Source organism: Oryctolagus cuniculus, chromosome 9 (genome assembly GCF_964237555.1).
Source record: "Oryctolagus cuniculus chromosome 9, mOryCun1.1, whole genome shotgun sequence".
NCBI classification, from domain to species: domain Eukaryota; kingdom Metazoa; phylum Chordata; class Mammalia; order Lagomorpha; family Leporidae; genus Oryctolagus; species Oryctolagus cuniculus.
The window spans coordinates 53535406-53551433 of NC_091440.1; the positions used below are offsets into that span (position 1 = coordinate 53535406).

At 38.3% G+C, this 16028-nt stretch overlaps 2 long non-coding RNA genes across 3 annotated transcripts in view; one reads left to right on the plus strand and one right to left on the minus strand.

Moving 5' to 3' along the window:
- The window catches only part of LOC103349075 (uncharacterized), a 53521-nt gene that overhangs the window by 6581 nt on the left and 30912 nt on the right, over window positions 1–16028 (plus strand). Inside the window, exons 1-2 of one of the 2 annotated variants that reach the window (XR_011378765.1) lie at window positions 289–2067; window positions 6126–6176. This is a non-coding gene — a long non-coding RNA (uncharacterized lncRNA). Of the gene's footprint in view, window positions 1–288; window positions 2068–6125; window positions 6177–16028 lie in introns of those variants that run through there. The other variant, XR_011378766.1, reaches the window with a different exon arrangement.
- Window positions 1271–6291, minus strand: LOC138843783 (uncharacterized). Its single transcript, XR_011378767.1, has 2 exons — window positions 6007–6291; window positions 1271–3806 (listed from the first exon to the last, which is right to left on the minus strand). It is a non-coding gene; the product is annotated as an uncharacterized lncRNA (long non-coding RNA).

Below are 16028 nucleotides of genomic sequence, written 5' to 3' on the forward strand. Positions count from 1 at the left end.
TTAGCCACAAAATAGCCTTGAAAGATCTGTTGTTACACAACCTTGAAGACATTTTTCTGTTTATTTATTTAATATTTTAGGGGAATAAAGGATGTTTGAAAAGAATGATAATGAGGTGTGATAGGTTATTTCATAGTTTACTAACACAAATTTACCTTCTTCTAAGAGGGCCGCACGTGAGCACCTACCTTCCTCCTCTCGCGTGAGCCCCCAGTTTGTGAGACTGTCCTAAAGGTGTAGGATCTGGAGGCTGGCTGTAGAGGAGAGCGGTGCCACTTCTGCTCTCTTCTGACCGCTGTGAAGCTTTCCATGAACAATACAATGTTTTTGCTTGGTTGAGGATCTGTCTGTTGATGTGTTCGTCTCAGAGCCATCTCCCGAGGATCTGAGTACTTTGGGCAAGAATGTTTTTTCTTTCTCATTTAATGGTTGAGGAAACTAATGTACAGTGAAATGATGTGGCTAAGTCAACGCAATAAAATGGAGATCAGCCCTCACTATGCCCATGTTTGAACCCTGTTGTTTCACCATTACCTGCCTTGCTTGTGGTTCTCTTTATTTTGGAATTAATTCCTTCTTTTTCCAAACATCTGGTGCTCTCTATCCATCTCTCTTAAGGCACACAGCACTGTACAGAGTACATATTAGATATACTTGTGTATGTTTTATCTTTTCTACTCCTCTTGGGAACCTTGAACACAGAAGCTTATGCTTACTCTTGCATGGAAAATGCAACACCTGACAGTAGAGCTAGTAAGAAAAATAAGTCAGCTTTAATACAATGATTGTGTAGTTCAAGCAATTATTTACTGTATATCATAGGGGGAAGAATACCAAATTATATCCTACTAACTTCTTGGTTTTTAAAAATATTATTTATTTATTTGAAAGTCAATAGTTACAGAGAGAGAAAGAGACAGAAATATTTTCCACCTGCTGATTAAATCCATAAATGGTCACAATGGCCGAGGCTGGGCCAAATCAAAACCAGGATTCAGGAGCTTCATCTGGACTCTTACATGGACTGAAGGGACCCTAGCACTTGGGCCATCTTCTGCTGCTTTCCCAGGGAGTTTAACAGGGAGCTGGTTTGGAGGCAGAGCATCTGGGACTCGTGGTGTCCATATGGGATGCTGATGTTACAGGCAGTTGCTTAACCCAGTCATTTGACTTATGTATGTATGTATTTTTTAATTAAAAGCAAAATAAGACAATACTGAAATAATAGCAAAGGACATGGGTATGTTCATAGATCAAACTCATCTTTTCATTTTGTGAGAATGAAATTTATTGGGACAAGAAGAAATGACTATTTCAGAGTACAAACACTTCACAATATTTTCTTAAGCATTTAGAGGAGGACAGCCTAATCTCACAGTTTGTGGAGACTATCTAAATTTCAAATATGCATTTGCATAGCCTCCTATTTAGTCAACCCTTTCTAGCCACATCTGTCTCTAACAATCAGATAATCTGGCTCTCATCTGGTGATCCCATCCTGTGTCATAGTTTTTAGGTGACAAGCTGACAGATCACTGCTGTCATTCTCAGCCTTTCCTGTAATCCAGCATGTCAGCATTTGAACTCTCCTCTCTCTGATAGCCTGGTTGAGGGATTGAATGTTTAAACTATATTCTAACTGTATTTTTTGATGCTGGTAATAGAACAGATGAATTGAAAGGCAGATTGTGAATGGGAAACTGTGCTTCTCTGAAATTGTGAACCTACCTTTATACCCCAAAATCTAGTCTGAAAAATTACTTCTGCTCTCTTGGGGTAACTACAGCTCCTGACCATTTTCATTTTGCCTTTTGGATGTAATACCAGTGTGGAAGCAAAGCAGAATGACAGTGGTTCCTTACAGGATGTCTGCCCTTAGGAGTTAAGCCAAGATCTGTCCCAGATTAAAGTTACAATGCCCTTGCTAGTTGACTTTCAATTTCAGCTTTTCCATTTTAAAAATAACTCTTTTTGGTTACATTTATTTTGGTTATTATTACATCCTGTAAACTCTGCATATTTTATTTTAGCAGATAACAATGTGAATTAGATATCATAACACAGATGGTAAGTATACCATTGGTGTCATTAAAGCTTAGTGAGTACAGTATGTTTGAAATATGAAAATTGGAGGATACTTCTAATTCAGTAGAAACAGATTTTGCTTAGTGGGAAAAGTCACAGTGATATTTGCCAATATGATTTTTGTCTGCTCAGAAATCTAAGACCCTGAGTAGCATTTACAAGAGATCATTGGGGTATAAATGAAGGGAGAATGAATAGATGTAATTATGTGGAGATATACTAAACTCATATGGATTGCTATAAGAAATAAATTATTAATTTCTGACTTAAGTAAGTTTAACAGGTATAATATATAGAAAAAAGTATTTATAGATAAAGGGGAATTTCAAAAATTCGATAATGTATAATGAAACTCTACAAGTCTGATAGTACAACATCTAACAAGTTCTTTGCTTCAAAATATATCTCTAAGAGTAATTGAAAACAACTGGGAATAATAATTACTTTGTGCATGTATTTGAAATATATATATATATATATATAGCAAGAAGGGAGTTACATAGTTGTAGAGGACATGACCATATCACTCAAGGTATGCAATAACAAGGAAAAGAGCACTTAAGTATAGTCAGTCATACATGTCTCTGGATTCTGGAGAAGCAGATTTCCATATATTCAGAATGATTTCATGTCATCAAAATCTGAAAGGACAGCTATCTCAAGAGGAACAAGGTAATTGAAGGTTTATGATTTAAAACATGGATTGAAAATGCTGAATATGGCTCTGAAGCCCAGAACTAGAAGGAGTGGATGGAAGTGAGAAAAAAACAGATTTCAGCTCACTGTAAGAAGAACATTCTAACTTTCAGAACTGCCCAAAGATAAAATTGGGCTGGCGTGGGAAGTAGAGAGTTATTCATCACTTGATGTAACCAAGCATAAACTGGATGACTTCTTACTTAATATTCTAGGAAAGAATTGTACATTAGATGAGTAATTGGATTTGAGGTTTTGTGATTCTTTTCAAGATCAAAATGTGCCAATTATTGATAAAAACGCTTGCTGTGGTACAAGCTCTGTTATTTAACCCTGCAGTGGATAATAGTGCTCTCATAATAAGTATTTCTTTAAATATTTTCTCCTGCCATATTAATAATTTTAAAGCACTAAAGTAAAAACTCTAATTGCTATCTTTCTGCAAAGGACACATAATTAACTTCTACTGATTCAACTATACAGACACTTCATCTAATGACAGGACACTGAAATTGCATTTTCTACTGACCTGTCTGTAGTCACTTAAACAAAATAGAAATTTGTTATCCTGCCTCACAATTCAAAGCTGTAGATAGAAACTTCAGAGCTGTAATGGCAGCTCCAGAAAATCATGAGAGACCCAGTCTTCCAATATCTTTCTGTTATACCATTGTCAGCATCACAAAATGACTCTTGGAGCTTTTGCCATGTCTTCATTTCAAGAAGGAATAATAGGTGCCTTCACTGTGTTGTAGTGGGTAAAGCCACTGCCTGCAGCGCCAACATTCCCATAAGGGTTCCAGTTTAGATCTCAACTGCTCCACTTCCAATCCAGCTCCCTGCTGGTGTGCCTGGAAAAGCAGCAGATGATGGTCCAGGTGCTTGGGCTCTTGTGCCCATGTGGAAGTCCTGATGGAGGCTCCGGGATCCCAGCTGCAGATGACCCAGATCCAGCTGTAATGGCTGTTTGTGGAGTGAACCAGCAGGTGGAAGATCTCTCTCTGTCCTTCTCTTTCTCTGTAACTCTGACAGTCAAATAAATAAATAGGAATAATAAATCAAAGAATAAAAAGAGTTTCCTGAAGGACTCTTATCTCTCAATGTCCACCTCTATTTATAAACATGGTTAGGAAATACAGTTGTTTAGCTTGGCAGTGTTTTCTTATTAAGCATGAAGAAAGAAAAAAAGCAACTTCCAATCTTTGCTGCAGGCTACTTACTTGAATTTTCATAGTTGGGTAAGCAATGACTGATTTTCTTAGTACATATATAATTTTCAATGACATACAGCCAAGGTCTAGTGTATTTGTACATATCCATTCTGAGCAGGTTTATTATTGGATCGGCGTTTAAATTTAATTATTCTTTATTTGTTCAACAAGTATTTAGAGAAATACTGAATGCTTAGTGTGGAAAAGAAAAAGAAGAAGAACTGGTAGGACACCCAGGCTCCCTTCCATAGGCCTGAAAAAAATCAGTGTTTGCTCTTCTCAGAAAGAGAAGATGTGCAAGTAACAGCACATACTGTCCTTGTTAAGGAGCCAAGCTTTGAATTTATTAGTGACTCCATTTATCTGTTAATCCAAGTATCATGGAACAGTTACTATATACCAGGCAGTGTTTTTGGAATATAGAAATAACCACAATAGACAAAATTCCTCATCCTCATGGTATATACATATAACACCCTTCCTGAGAGTTATTCTGGGGAGCAGAAAGATAGTTGTCAAAACGGTGAGAGAAAAGATATGTCTAACCCTGGAATGATATAGGCAAAATTACAGATGACTGGAATTAGTAGAGAGGTAGGATTTAAATGGAGTAAATTTTAACATCAGAAAGGGTGATCTGAACTTAAAAGGTAGGAGGATGGGATGGCTGAAAGAACAAGAGTTAAAGAAATAGGACAACTTGGAATCTCTGTTTTTTTGACTTTACTAAGTAGTCAGTAGATCTAAAGTAGTAACTTATTATTCTGAGTATCATATATCCTGATATTTAAAGGCAAATAATAGTACCTACTTATTAGCCTTACTGTAAGGACAAGTGATAATATGCTTACTAATTTTTCATTTAATTTATCTTTGGTAAGGGCAAGGTAGCAGCACTTTTTTCCTAGACTTGAAAATCTCAGTTTGGCCTCCTAATTTGTAGATTATAAATGGTAAGTGTAGAAGGAAAGAGAGAAATAGAAACTCAATGTTAGACCAACATCACAGGAAATATTGTAGATAAGATCCACTGAGGGATGATAAAATCACTGGGTACAAGCTGGAGGAAAAACAGGGTTCATATAATTCTAAAGTGTTATCTTTAACATATATATTTATTACAAAGGACAAATAGTAACTTTACTATGGAGGGGCTTACTAGATATGACCCTCAAAAAGTTATCAAAGTTAACATCTCTTGGAATCAGATATCAATATTATGAACTCTTTAATGTGATACAGGGAGAAGAGCAAATAATTTCTGTGGTATTCTACAAACATGCATTGTTTCATTCTAGTTATGAACAGAAAAATCCAAACTGAGGAACATCCTACAAACCATTATCAGTCTTATTCAAAACAGTCAAACTTATGAAAGGCAAGGAAACACTGAGGAACTATCTCAGATTGGTATGAAGAAGAACTTAAAGTTTTTAAATAGAACATCAGACAACTAGTAAAATTCTAATAGGATCTATAAGGTAGTTAACATTGTACTGGTGCTATTACTTGATTCTGATAGTTACACGATAGTCATGTAAGGCACTATTTATTTATTTATTTATTTATTTGACAGGTAGAGTCATAGACAGTGAGAGAGAGAGAGACAGAGAGAAAGGTCTTCCCTCTGTTGGTTCACTCCCCAAATAGCCGCCACGGCCGGCACTGCGCTGATCCAAAGCCAGGAACCAGGCGCCTCCTCGCGGTCTCCCACGTGGGTGCAGGAGCCCAAACACCTGGGCCATCCTCCACTGCCCTCCCCAGCCACAGCAGAGAGCTGGAGTAAGGCACTATTTTTATTACTCTCACATAAGTCTAAAATTAATGTGAAACAAAAAAAAAACTTTGAAAAAAGTTTCCTAATGATTCTAATAGGAACCAAGATTGAGAATCTCTGACTTATAATGTAGTGAATCCTAAGCAAATGAGGCTATTACGAATCTGGCTACAAAGTCATGCAAGAACAATCCATTTTGCTGTTAGAAAAGCACTGTTCATTTTTTATTTTTCTTACCTGGGTGTGTCTTTCCAGGTGGTGAGAGTTGAACATATTCAAATATAATGTAGTCTTGAAAAATGCAAGTAGTCAAAAGATTTTTGCATAATTCAACTTTAGATTTCTGTTTTTTTCAGGTAACAAGAGAATTCTCGCCAGTTTCCTATCAAATTTTCTGCAACAGAAACGTAAGTGACCTTCACCCTTGCCTTAGAATCTGAAATCACTCAATGCTCCTTAATTTTGTGATTTTTCCCCCCAGGAATAGGAAGTGGTGCCTCTTGAAATCTAGTTTCTAATCTGGGATAAAACAATAGTATCTGGTAGTCACTGAGCATTTTCTAGGACAGAGCAATTATCTTGGTTGGATTAGTAAGGAAGGAAGGAAAAGGAATTTAGGAGGGGAAACTTCTGTTTATTTTCCAGGCCTGAATTTAGAAATTCAGATTGTTTCTCTTAAGTAGAAAGCGTTAAGTAAGGCATAAATATTTTCCTCAGCGTGTTAATATCCACAGGGAGTTTAGGAAGGAAGGGGACTACAGTTATTGTTTACCTGTTTGTACAGTCTTAATCATTAATTGAGCAGACAAGACTGTTATATTTGTGAACATAGATAATTTAGAATAATAATTTCACTCAGCTTCATAGCAGAGTTTGAAGGTCTTCTTCCCGAAAGATCAGCAATTAAAGCATGTTTGTTAAAGTGAAAGTGGGAAATTTGAAATATTGTTGTGGAAAATATTCAAAAATTTCCCCAAGGGATAATGACTTTTAATCTATAGAAACAAGGGTCTGTAAATTCAGTAATTCCAAAAGTGATACAGTTAACTCCCTGGATTGCTTAACTTCTTAGTATGCTTTTTCCTCATCTGCAAACGGGATAATAAAAGCAATTTCCTCACAGTATTGATGTAAGCAGCAGTGAAGTAATTGTTTTAAAAAGTGCCCAGCATAGTAGTTGACCTATGATTAAGTTTTTTCTTTTTTTTTTTTTTTTTTTTGATAGGCAGAGTGGACAGCAAAAGAGAAAGACAGAGAGAAAGGTCTTCCTTTTCCGTTGGTTCACCCCTCAATGGCTGCTGCGGCCGGTGCACTGCGGCCCGAGCGCTGTGGCCGGGGCAACGTGCTGATCCGAAGCCAGGAGCCAAGTGTTTCCCCTGGTCTCCCATGCGGGTGCAGGGCCCAAGCTCTTGGGCCATCCTCCACTGCACTCCTTGGCCATAGCAGAGAGCTGGCCTGGAAGAGGGGCAACTGGGACAGAATCCGGCGCTCCGACCGGGACTAGAACCCAGTTGGACTAGAACCCTATTGAGCTGCGGCGCCGGCCTGATTAAGTATTAAATACATGTTACCTGAGTTTTGTTTGTTTGTTGCAAGAACAATGAAAAGAAAAGAAAAGAAAAGATCTAAAGAAAAACATCTGCACAGAATCCCTAGATTGTGGTCAGCACCTCTATCTCCCTACTACTTACCTTGTTATTTATTTATTTATTTATTTATTTATTTATTTTGAGAGGCAGAGTTAGACAGTGAGAAAGAGACAGAGAAAAAGGTCTTCCTTTCCCTTGGTTCACTCTCCAAATGGCTGCTACGGCCGGCGCGCTGCGCTGATCTGAAGCCAGGAGCCAGGTGCTTCTCCTGGTCTCCCATGCAGGTGTAGGGCCCAAGCACTTGGGTCATCCTCCACTGCCTTCCCAGGCCACAGCAGAGAGCTGGACTGGAAGAGGAGCAACCGGGACAGAATCTGGCACCCCAATCTGGACTAGAACCCAGGGTGCCAGTGCCGCAGGCGGAGGATTAGCTTAGTGAGCTGCGGCGCTGGCCAGCTTGTTTTTTTTTTGACAAGATTTTCTCATATGACAATTGCTGCTGACTAAATCAAATCACACTTTTGCAAATGCTTTCTACTCCTGTAGTCCTCCATTCCTCCTCCATCTTGACCTGCCATAGCTCACATTTAGCTGAGTCCACAAAGCTTCTTCTCGGTTCTCCATGATCATCTGAATATTGCTGGGGAATTTTACTGGGTTGGAAAGATGGATTTCTTTTTTTAATTTTTTTCCCTTTTTATTAATTTTTTAAAAATCTTTTATTTTATTTATTTGAAAGAGTTACAGAGAGAGGTCGAGACAGAGAGAGGTCTTCCATCCACTGATTCACTCCCAGATGGCTGCAACGGCCGGAGCTGTGCTGACCCGAAGCCAGGAGCCAGGAGCTTCTTCTGGGTCTCTCACGCAGGTGCAGAGGCCCAAGGAATTGGGCCATCTTCCACTGCTTTCCCAGGCCCTAGCAGAGAGCTGGATTGGAAGAGGAGCAGCTAGGACTAGAACCGGCACCCATATGGGATGCCAGCATTTCATGCCAGTGCTTTAGCCTGCTGTGCCACAGCGCTGGCCCCTTCACTATTAATTTTAAATTTACAAAACAAAAATTTTGAGATAGTACTTCAGTGAGTTCCTACATATTCCTCACCCAATTTCCTCTATTAACATTTCATTTAAGTATATTTGTCACAATAAATGAACCACAATAGTTGACATTCTGTGTTCAGATTGAACTTCTTGTTTTAATCTTAGCTTCTATATATAAGGGAAAACTTTTATTTTTCTTTCTCTTTCTGGCTTATTACACTCATCATGATGTCTTCCAGTTGCAAACATTCTACTATAAATGATAGAATTTCATTCTTTTTTATAGCTGAATAATATTTCACATTTTCTTTATCCATTCATCTGATGATGGAGATAGTGGTTGACTCCATATTTTGGTTATTGTAAACAGTGTTGCTATAAAACATGGTTGAGCAGGTATTCAATACTGTTGTGGGCTATGTTGGGCCAAAATTAATATCCCAGTTTCTTGCCTTTTACTGAGAGAAGAATTCTACGTATAAGCACACACACGACATGCAGCATGATAAGGTTTATTCAGAAAGTGAGAATAATATACAGGCATGTGAGGGCTTCATTTAGGGTGAGTGGGCCAGGAAAAATAAAAAGAATTTCATACCCTGCTCTGCTACTCCTGGGTCCATGAGAGAAAGAGAGCCCCCTCCCCTTCTGTGGGGTTCTTATGAGCTTCAAAAAGGGGAGTGGTTACATAGTACTGCTCACAGGTTCCAGGTAAGGGGAGGTACACCTTGCTGAGGGATCATCTGACTGATGATAGGATTATATGTGGGTGGGGTAGTACATGGTAGTAGTGGTACATGTGACTTTTCCCACATCAGTACGAGTTCATATCTCTGGGGTATATGCCCAGTACTGGATCATATGGACATTCAGTTTCTAGTTTTTCAAGAAATCACAATACTGTTTTCAATAGTTGCTGTACTAGTTTACATTCCCACCAACAGTGTCCAAGTGTTCTCATTTCTCCACATCCTTGCTAGCATTTGTTGCTTTCTGCCTTTTGGATAATAGCCATTCTGACAGGGGTTATGTAATATCTTGTTAGGCTTTTGTCTTGCATTTTACTGATGGCTTGTGATACTGAGTATTTTTTTTCATATATTTGTTGACCATGTGTATTTCTTCTTTTGAGAACTGTCTTTTCAGAATATTCTTTGCTCATCTCTTAACTGGTTGTTCCTTTGATGTTGAGTATTTGAGTTGCTGATATATTCTGCTTACTAATACTTTGCATATAAGTAGTCTGCAAATATTTTCTCCTATTCTGTCAGATGTCTTTTCAATCTATTGTTTCCTTTGCTGTACAGAAGCTTCTGAATTTAAAATAATTCCATTTCTCTAGCTTTTCTTTTGTTGCCTGCTTTTTGGGAGTCTTATCCAAGAAGTTATCACCTACACCAATATCTTGAAGTGTTTCCCCTATAATTTCTTTGGGTAGTTTCATAGTTTCAGGTCTGAAATTTAGATATTTGATCCATCTTGAGTTTATTTTTGTGTATGGTGATGGTTAGGGATCCAATCTCAATATTCTACAGATATATATCAGTTTTGCCAGCACCATTTATTGAAAAGACTATCCCCTGGGTTTCAAGTTAATTATCACACACCTCAAATGGGCCTTCAGTACTACTCAGAAATGGTTTCCTCAGTAACTATGCTTCCCTACTGAGCAAGATTTTAATTTGAAGCTTTGTCTACTCTCACACCTCCCACCCTCTCATTCTTAGCTGAATACCTCACTTCATTTTTCATTCAGAAAATGGAAATACAGAATGAAAACTCCATCTGCCCATATCTAAATCTAGAAACCTAAGTTCATTTGCCCCCATCCATGTTATGTTCCACCTGTTACTATGAAGCCAATCTCTCCACTGTGCCCTGAATCCATCTGCTGACTCTAAAGGGACCAGCACCTTTTTTGATCAACATAATTTTCCTACATTCTCAGTCTTTCCTCCTCCCTTGATTTGTTCCATGAATATGTAAACAGATCCCACCACTTTCCCTAAAATATATTGTTCCATTGATCTGGCATCCCCTTTGGCTATGGCTACATTTCTCTACTCCTTTTCTGAGTTCAGCTGTGTAATAATTTAGTTTTTTTTTTCCATCTCCAGTTTTTCACTATCCATATGCTCTTTATCTCACTTTAATTTTATTTTCACCTTCATTCCATTTAGAGTTGTGAATTTGTAATTTGATAGGTTGGGTTGTCTAGGAGGTCATATCAGGAAGCCCTTAAATTCAAGTCACAGGCTCTAATTTAGATCCTTCATAAAATGATGTTTTGATTTCTAATTTAGGCTCTCCTTAAGAAATTGGGAAAGGAAGAAAGGCAGGTCATTTATTGATTGGTTGAAATCACAGTTTCTTTATGAGTTGTTTGGAAATATTGAAAAATAGACAAGGACTAGAAATTGGGACTCAATAGGAAGATACGGTTTTCTAAATCACTGTTTTTCATTTTGATTTTGACCTTAATGGGTTACAGTAGATAATGTGGCTACTATCTCGAAAGCAAGATCCCTTTGGTTAGATGAGGTCCTTGGTAAGCACAGGCTTTAGAACAGGCTGGGGAAACAGATGCTGACCTAAGTCAGGCAGGTGCAGCTTCTACTTAAATGGCATAGCCAATGGGTGGATTATATTATGTGGAAAATAATCTTTTCATCCTAATTAAGATTTGCCTCAAAACAAGCTGAGCTGTAACATATGGGATGAAAGTAATTGGAGTTGAGGAACTCAAGAAATTGACAGAGAATGTGTCAGATGGCAGACAAAAATGAAGAACAAGATCTTGAATCAAAATAACGATTTGCAATTTTGGTTGGCGTTTTCCATAGAAGAAGATCAAGAACGTTTTGTACGATTTTGAATGATTTCCATGAAAACACGATTTTTAGATAAAGAATTTTGGTGTTTAAAGAGCAAATGTCAGCTGTTTAGAAAACCTGCTTTGGTGAATACGCGAATCATTCCATTCTCTAATGGTTGTCTTGACTCAACCTCTAATCCATGTTTGGAACTCAGCCACTTCTTACCATTTTGACTGCTTCAATCACAGTCCCAGGTATCATCATCATCTTTTAACTAGGTTATTGCGATAGATTCCTTATCTTCCTCGTATTCTTGCCCCTCTAGAGTGTTCCTCTACACAGCAGCCAAAATGACCTTTTATAAATGTAAATCAAATCTTACTGCTCCTGCTTAAAATCCTACAGTGGTTCCCACAGCAATTAAGTTAAAATCCGCATTACTTACCATGACTTACAGGGACCCTAAATAATATGCCCCAACCATTCCTCATCATCTTTCTTCCTGACAATTATGTTCCAGCTAAATTCCAAATCATTGTGTTTTCAGAAACTTTGCAAGTTTCATTCCTTCCACCCTAAGACATGTCTTCTTTTTTCTCCCTCTCCCTTTAGACCTTAGTTCAAATGTCATTTTTCCAGGGGGTCATCTCCTGGCCTCATTATTTAAAGCAGTACCCAACTTCACCCTGTCATACTTTCTCCTTCTCTCTCTTCTTTACCTCTTCTTCATCTGCTTCACCTTTGTCTTATTTTAATTTTTTTTTTTTTTTTTTTTTTACTTTTTATGTTGGATAGCCATCATTTGCTCCAGTAGTCATCTAAAGTCATGAGTCTTGATTATTGAAAGTCATGAAGTGGTAAAAATACTTTCCTTTCCCAAAGTCATGCTCATGTCTTCCTCTCAACCCCATGGAAGAGGGTTGTGTGCAAGAATTTAACAAATGATGTAACCAATGATGTAAACATAGAGTTAATTTTGCTTCATCAAAGTAGTGGCATAACTGTTCCAGCAGGGTATCTCTAGAAGTAAGAAACCAAGGGTTATACACATTATACTTTGCCACCACTGTTCTTGGCTAAGGGCAATAAAAGGTTGTTATGAAATTATTCAGCTTACCTCTTTATTACACAACATCAAAAGAAAACCAAATTTCAATGGCTTTTTCTCTCTGAAGGACCAAGATATTCATTTACACCTCTCAGAATCCCAGCTTAGGGAAAATGCAAAAATGTAAACAAACAAACAAACAAGAAAATTCTTGATCTTTCTGCCAGGATACTGAGGTGGATGACCTTGAAATCTAGTTTCACCTGAAGTGTTCTTATCCAGTGATAAAACCGATTTCTTCTTTGAACAGTATTATCTTTATTGTTATTTGTATCACCTATTAGTGCATAGCACAAACCCTGCCATTGTGACAGTTTGTCTCCATGAGATCCTGGTGGAGCAACCAGTGACAGAAGTTAGATTTCTGGTAGAAGTGTCCTGGGGCCCCTTGCAATCAGTGCAAGTAGTATTCTGGTGCTCCAGGATCCATGTCTGCCCTGGCCTCATTTTGTTACCATCTAATCCACGATCTTGTTTTCCTCTTTCCATAACACTGACTCAGAAATCATCTAATTTTTTTAATGTATTTGCTTGTTATCCACTTTGTCTCACTAGAATGGAAGCTGTATGAGGACAGAAACTTTGTCTAGTTCATGGGTTTGCCCCTAATCTCTTATACCAAGCCTCAAATCCAATGAATATTTATGGTACCACTTATTAAGCTATTTGCCTCTCAGCAAGGTACTACCCTTTCTATAGACTGCTTTGTGAAGTGAGTTTGGAACCCTGAAAATGACATTCCTCTCTTACAGTTGGTTCTCTGTTAGGCTCTGCCAACTGTAGGGTGAGTAAAGAAAAACTGCAAGGCTAGGGATGGTAAAAACTTCCGCCTCCTTATTTTTCTGTTGCTCCTATCAGCATCAGTGCAGCAGCTATTTCACTGTGGTATGGATAGTTGATTTAGCAGCAACTGGTTCCAATTTTCAGATTTTTATACTGCCAGAACCAGCTTCATCATTCTCTCAGATACACCCACACCATCCTCCAGCATCCTTCTCAAAACTCTGAATCCAAGCTCTTCTGAGACTGTAAGCCAGCACTGTCTGGTAGAAGTAAAATGCAAGTCACATATGAAATTTTAAATTTTTTAGCAGTTACATTATACATGTAAAACATAAAGAAAAAAGAAATATACATTATCTGATCCAATCCTCAAAAATACTATTTTACATATAATCATTTAAAATTTCTAATGATGTATTTTATCTTCTTTTTCATACTAAGGTTTTGGAATCTGGTATACATTTTATGCTTTCAGCCACTGAAATTTGAATAATAACGTTTCAAGTTCTCCAAAGCCATGCACAAAGTCCCATACAGTGGTGCAGTGAGTTGAAGTGCTGGTTCTGTTTTTTTTTTTTTTTTTTTGACAGGCAGAGTTAGACAGTGAGAGAGAGAGAGACAGAGAGAAAGGTCTTTCTTCCATTGGTTCACCCCCAAATGGCTGCCACAGCCGTTGAGCTGCAAGCTGGCAAGGAGCCAGGTGCTTCTTCCTGGTCTCCCATGTGGGTGCGGCGCCCAAGCACTTGGGCCATCCTCTACTGCCTTCCTGGGCCACAGCAGAGAGCTGGACTGGAAGAGGAGCAACCAGGACAGGACTGGCGCCCCAACAGGGACCAGAACCTGGCGTTCCGGCACTGCAGGCAGAGGATTAGTCAAGTGAGCTGTGGCGCCAACCAAAGTGATGGTTCTAATCTCAGCTGCTCAGCTCCAGATCTGTCTTCCTGCCAATATGCTTGCAAAAGCAGTGGATGATGGTCCCAGCACTTGGGGACTTTCCAGTCATGTGGGAAACCAGATGTCATTCTTAGCTCCTGGTATTGGTCTGGCCCATCTCTGGCTCCTGCAACTACTTGGGAAATAAATCAGAGGATGGAGGATTTCTCTCTCTCTCTCTGTATCTCCCTCTCTTTCTGATATTCTTCCTTTAATAAAAAAAATCATTTTCAAAAAAACCACAAAGATATAGCTAATCGGTACCATCTTGGATAATGGAGCACTAAGATTATTATCCTCAACATCTCATCTTGTTCTCTAGTATCAAGGTGGGTAGTTACTACCTCTGTGATATCCCCATGGTTCTAGGAATACCTAATTAACGTTTCCTTGAGTTAATACTCTTTATTTTTTAAAATTTTTATTTATTTTTAATAGAAAACTTTAATAAATATAAATTTCAAAAGTACAATTTTTGGATTATAGCAGTTCTTCCCCCCATAACCACTCTCCCACCCTCAAACCATCCTATCTCCTATTCCCTCTCCCATCCCATTCTTCATTGATTCACTTTTAATTATCTTTATATATAGAAGATCAACTCTATACTGAGTAAAAATTTCAACAGTTTGCACCCAGACACACAAAGTATAAAGTACTGTTTGAAGATTAATTTTATCATTAATTCTCATAGTACAACACATTAAGTACAGACATCCTACAGTGACTCTTGTTGATTTAACAATTGACACTTTTATTTTTGATGGCAGTAATCACCTGAGGCTCTTGTCCTGAGCTGCCAATGCTATGGAAGCCTCTTGAGTCCACAAACTCTGACCTTATTTAGACAAGGCTACAATCAAAGTGGAAGTTCTCTCTTCCCTTCAGAGAAAGGTACCTCTTTCTTTGATGGCCTATTCTTTCCAATGGGATCTCACTCACAGAGATCTTTCATGTAGGTCATTTTTTTTTTTGCCACAGTGTCTTGGCTTTCTATGCTTGAGATACTCTCATAGGCTTTTTAGCCAGATCCAAATATCTTAAGGGCTGATTCTGAGGCCAGAGTGCTGTTTAGGGCAGTTTTCATTCTGAGTCTGCTGTGTATCCCACTTCCCATGTTGGATCATTGCCTCCTTTTTAATTCTATCAATTATTATTAGCAGACACTGGTCTTATTTATGTGACCCCTTTGACACTTAATCCTATCTTTATGATAATTATGAACTTAAACTGATCACTTTAACTAGTAAGGTGGCATTAGTACCGGCCAACTTAATGGGAATTGGAGTTCTATGGCAAGTTTTTAGCTCTACCCTTAGGGGTAAGTCTGAGGGAGCATGTGCCAAACTATACATCTCCCTCTCTTATTTCCATTCTTATTTTTAACAGGGATCAATTTTTAGTTGGGTTTAAACACCTAAGAATAATTTTGTGTTAATTAAAGAGTTCAACCAATGGTATTAAGTAGAAAATACTAAAAAGAATAAAATAGTGTCCACCTCACTCCAACAGGTTTCCCTCTTGGTGTTCAGTCAGTCGAAACCTGTTGGAGTGAGGTGGACACTATGGGAAACGGTGGCTTGATCAGCATAGCCCTGACTGTTAATGAACAACTTAATACATTATCCCTCTTAGTAGTTTTTTTTATCTGTTCTACTTAATATGACTGGTTTAGATCTGTAATTGATGCACAGTTATTCTTAAGTGTTGAAAATTAACTGAAATGTGATCCCTGTTGAACATGGTGGTGGGAATGGGAGAGGGAAGAGATGTATAATTTGGGACATGCTCAGGCTGACTTGCCCCAAGTGGTGGAGTTGGAAGCATACCAGGGGATTCCAATTCAATCCCATCGAGGTGGCATGTACCAATGCCATCTCACTGTTCCAGGTGATCAGTTTCAGTTCACAGTTGGTCATGGTGGAGGGACTGGGAGTCAAAGGGAGCACATAGAAAAGTCTAGTATCTGCTAACACTAACCGATGGAGT